The sequence below is a fragment of the Notolabrus celidotus genome, chromosome 14 (assembly GCF_009762535.1).
Source record: "Notolabrus celidotus isolate fNotCel1 chromosome 14, fNotCel1.pri, whole genome shotgun sequence".
Classification (NCBI taxonomy): Eukaryota; Metazoa; Chordata; class Actinopteri; order Labriformes; family Labridae; genus Notolabrus; species Notolabrus celidotus.
In genome coordinates this window covers 13,073,984-13,079,437 of record NC_048285.1, presented here as the reverse complement: position 1 = coordinate 13,079,437, position 5,454 = coordinate 13,073,984, and positions in this window count along the sequence as shown.

Sequence of the window (5,454 nt, the reverse complement as noted above, 5' to 3'; positions counted from 1 at the left end):
GACCTGTCCAGGGTGTACCCTGACTTCTGCCCGAAGCCAGCTGGGATAGGCTCTAGCCCCCCCGTGACTCCTAACGGGTTAAGCGGTCAAGATAATAGATGGATGGATGGATGGATAATAGATGAAATATATACACATCACATATCTACAGAAGCCCAATTCAGTAAAAAAGAGTTCAGCATAAATAGGCTTGATATGATATCAGACTAGGCAACTATATGAGTTTTCCAATCAAAATGATTATGAACTCAATTTAAATTTCACCAGTTTTCATTAACTTATAGAAATTTTGATTGAGTACGTCCTTATTTTACGAGTTTTAAGAGTCTTACTCTCCCATCTGCTGACTCATTAGGATTATTTCTATATATCATCAATATATTCGAATCCTGTTTCTTGTCCTGTCAAAAGCAGGCTTCCATACACAACTGCTTCTCCTCTTTTACTGCAGCTTCAGGGTTAGGTTTTATTAGAGCATGTTTAACTTAACTTTCAGTTTGGTATGAAATTCAACTTATTTTGGGATGTACTGTTGTACTGTGGACATATTTTCCCACGCTATCAGACACATGATTCCTGGTCTTTCTGACCCCTCCTGGTTCTGTGAGCAGCTGTGTGGGGTGAAGGACGCCTCTTTCATGCGGTTGGCTCGAGCGTGAAGTAGGGAGGGGGCTCTCTGCCCTCAGGAATGTTATGAGGACACAGACCCTGCAGCACTCAGCCTCATCCGAAAAATGCTGTTAATCTTCAGCTGAATGTGGAGGTGAAACTTTTTATTTGAACTTTTTTGTTTGGATGCCTTAGTTGTTATTATCACACCATCAAATGACTGTCAATCTTGTGAACGGTGTGATTGTCAAATGTTCAAGCAGGTTACTGTAACTGGTATTAAGAGTCCAGCCATTCATGTATAAGATAACAAATTGATCACCTTTGTTTTACTTACCGGATTGTTCCAGGCAAAGGGAGAACTTCTACTTTAAAAGACAAACTGATTCAAAATAGTCTCAAGTATTCCCTTGGAAACTGCACATTTCCTTCAGAAATAAAGTTGACTCAATGTAAAATCAAATCAATCTTTTCATAAATCAATTTGTGGTGTTTAAGGATTACTAATTGGAGTAAAATCCAAAATTATTTTAAGTACAGTGGGAGACAAAGTTTGAAATGATACGGCTACAAGTTTAAGTAAAATTTCAAGTGTGGCATTTTTGTTTATGATTGAGAAATACAAACTTCATCCAACTAGATCATGGGATCAGAGCTCTGTGAAGGACAATAAAGTTCTGCCAAAACAAACTCAGAATACAATTTGTTTATAGAGCTGGCTTTGGTAATGTAATTATTTCACAGGATAGGGCAAACTTGTAAGACAGCTATGATAAATCAAGCAATATAATCCATAAGGACCATGTTTTATCTGCTCTTGTGCTTCTTTAATGTCATCACAACGATAAGAAAGCTGCCTGATAATGCTCAAAGGTAGATGATTTTGTCAATCACTGTTCTTAAAAAGAGCCCCAGACCTTTTAAACACAATAATGGATAGAAGTATGTTATGCAATTATAGATCATGTACATCTGTTTGTCAGATCCTTTATCACTGGTCAAATATATCTCCTCTTACTCTTAATCTCTACAGCTTCAGATGCATTTCCTATCAGAAACACAGGGTGGAGCTGACAGCTCATTGAGACTTCAAGTGTTGTGCAAGATGCAATTTAGAGGCAGGCAAACTCTCACTCATTATCCCCTCCCCCTGAAAATTTGGATTATTAATCTACTTATTTATGAATTCTGTAGCAACATCACAGTTCAACACAAAACCGTTATTTTCAATATTGATGCCATTTTTGAATAGGCAGCCCACTTAACCAGTCCATTGAAACACATGGGGTTATTAGTGTTTGTAGATTATGTAGTTGCCTGATCCAAGACAAATTTATGAGATACTTATAAAAGCAGGTTTTAATTCAACATGTTGTAAAAACCTCTTTGGCAGTTTTTACACTTGAAGGCAGGTGTAGGAATGTGTCATTCACAAGCTAATAAGTAAATGCCAGCCAATCACATTCAAAAGTTTGTAAATGTTCTTAAATATGCAGTTTTCAATATTAATGGGTTATTATGAAAGTATATTCTGTACTTAAGTAGTTTAGGCCTATTTACACAGTGTATGGACACTACAGAGTTGGTGTTTTTAATCAACTCTTAGTAATCTTGTGACATTTGTTAGACAAAAGAACTTTAAGTAAATTGATTATTTAATCAATTTTCTGTTGAGTATTAGTAGCTATTAGTCGATGATTAGACGTTACAGTTTTTTTGTTTCGATTGCTTAAACACGATTTTGAACACAGGGCCCATTTTGTCAAAACACTACACACAATTCACACAACCACACACACAAGTAGCAGAACACATCAGATCCTTTGCAAAATGAAACACTCTTGTAAAAACTGTACACTAATTTATCAAAAACATATTTTGTTACCATATGAAACACACACGTTTCATATGACTTAATTCTGTTTGAACCAGTTACACACTGCTGCTGCCAACCTGAAACACATTTAGCAATTCTACGTCTCAGTGATAAGAGTACTGTAAGTGAAGTACACAGAGAAAGTGCAAATATACAATAAATTCACCACCACACTACACAAGACCAATGCTGCACTGATGAAAATATCATTTATTTCTCTCTATATGCCCAAATCAGTCAACATGGAGAATCACAACAAAACATGTCACAGTTTTCATGCTACTACAGTAGTGTGCATAACACTGTAAATCAGCAAATATCAGACAAACATACACTACTGTATCCAGCAGGTGAACTCACCTGCTGCATTTTTATAATGCTTACAGTTTTTCTCAAATGTTTACACACATTTTCTTAAAGCGTGCCTCATACTCTCAGAACTCTACACACAAATAAAAAACACACACACAATGGGCAAAACCCCTCAATTCTCCTGCAAAATGAAACTTTAAATTCAAAACAATGCTATTTCTTTTTAAAAATGGTATTTTGTTTTCAAATGACACACACAAACCACCATATGAATAGACATTTATAAGAACCAGTCGAACACTGGTGTGCTCAATGTAAAACACTATGATGAGTGGAAAACACTTCTTCTCCATTCATCATAATGACTTAGGCCTTTTTTTTGTTCAGTGTTACACTTACTACAGTACACAGTACATACAGTCATGGCCAAAAGTTTTGAGAATGGCACAAATATTACATTTTCACAAAGTCTGCTGCTTCAGGGTTTTTAGGTGTTTTCTGTCAGATGTTTCTATGGTATAATGAAATACAATTAGAAGCATTTCATAAGTATCAAAAGCTTTTATTGAGAATTACACAGAATTCATGCAATAAGTCAATATTTGCAGTGTTGAACCTTCTTTTTCAAGACCTCTGCAATTCTCCCTGGCATGCTGTCAATCAACTTCTGGACCAAATCCTGACTGATGGCAGTCCATTCTTGCATAATCAATGCTTGGAGTTTGTCAGAATTTGTGGGTTTTTGATTGTCCACCCGCCTCTTGAGGATTGACCACAAGTTCTCAATGGGATTAAGATCTGGGGAGTTTCCTGGCCAAGGGCCCAAAATCTTAATGTTTTGTTCCCCGAGCCATTTTGTTATGACTTTTGCTTTATGGCAAGGTGCTCCATCATGCTGGAAAAGGCATTCTTCATCACCAAACTGCCTTTGGATGGTTGGGAGAAGTTGCTCTGGGAAGACGTTCTGGTACCATTCTTTATTCATGGCTGTGTTTTTAGGCAAGATTGTGAGAGAGCCCACTCCCTTGACCGAAAAGCAACCCCACACATGAATGGTCTCAGGATGCTTCACTGTTGGCAAGAGACAGGACTGATTGTAGCGCTCACCTCGTCTTCTCCGAACAAGCCTTCCTCCAGATGCCCCAAACAATCGGAAAGGGGATTCATCAGAGAAAATGACTTTACCCCAGTCCTCAGCAGTCCAGTCCCTGTACCTTCTGCAGAATATCAGTCTGTCCCTGATGTTTTTACTGGAGAGAAGTGGCTTCTTTGCTGCCCTCCTTGACACCAGGCCTTCCTCCAAAAGTCTTCGCCTCATTGTGCGTGCAGATGCACTCACACCTGCCTGCTGCCATTCCTGAGCAAGCTCTGCACTTGTGGTGGCCCGATCCCGCAGCTGTTACACCTTCAGGAGACGGTCCTGGCGCTTGCTGGACTTTCTTGGGCGCCCTGGAGCCTGTTTGGCAACAATTGAACCTCTCTCCTTGAAGTTCTTGATAATTCGATAGTTGACTGAGGTGCAATCTTACTCGCTGCTATAAACTTCCCTGTTAGGCCCTTTTTGTGCAATGCAATGATGGCTGCATGTGTTTCCTTGCAGGTAACCATGGCTAACAGATGAGGAACAATGGTGTCATGCACCATCTTCCTTTTAAAGTGTCCAGTCACTCAATCATGACAGATTGATCGCCAGCCTTGTCCTCATCAACACCCACACCTGTGTTAATGTGTGTGACACCTGTGTGTCATTGAAATTATGTTAGCTGGTCCTTTTGTGGCAGGGCTGAAATGCAGTGGAAATGTGTTTTTGGTGATAAAGTTCATTTTCAAGGCAAAGAGGGACTCTGCAATTAATTGCAGTTGAGCTGATCACTCCTCATAACATTCTGGAGTATATGCGAATTGCCATTATAAAAACTGAAACAGCAGACTTTGTGAAAATTAATAGTTGTGTCATTCTCAAAACTTTTGGCCATGACTGTACATAAGTGTGTTGTAAAATATATCAGAAAATGTGTGTAAACAATCGAGAAAAACTGTAACTTTAGATTTTGAATGACAGTGTGTTCCTTGTGAAAACAAGAGATTTTCTTCATGAAAATTATGCCAAATGCAGAGAATGGTGTGTAGTGTTTAAAAGTGTGTTTTAGAACTGCAATATGAGTGTAAAGCAGGAATTGTGTTTGTAGTTTAGCAGAATTGGATCAGGGGATTGGTGCATGGGTTACATGTTGTGGTCATTGTGTCTCAAGTACCAGTAATTGTGTGTATACAATTGAGAAAAACTGTAAACCTGATTGGTGTGTCTACAATTAAGTAATCATGTGTTTGCGCACCTGATGGCTGTGTTTAACCAATTGTCTCATAGGTGTGGTCATTTGAAAGTCAGTGCTTTGGAATTGCAAGGAAGTGACATCATGACAAACTTCTGTGTTTAATGTATAAAAGTGCGTTTAGTGTTTTGTAAATCACTGTGTGTATTGTTATGCAAAAAGTGTGAGGCTGACATTGTGCTTACAGTGGTGCAGATCTGGGCTGATGTTTTGCTCCTTGAGTGTAAGGTTTGGATAATTGTGTAATACTTTTGATTTTAGTGTTTATTCAGTCATAAAAAAAACTGTAAACATAGCCTTTCTGTTCATGTCAAATGTCATTTT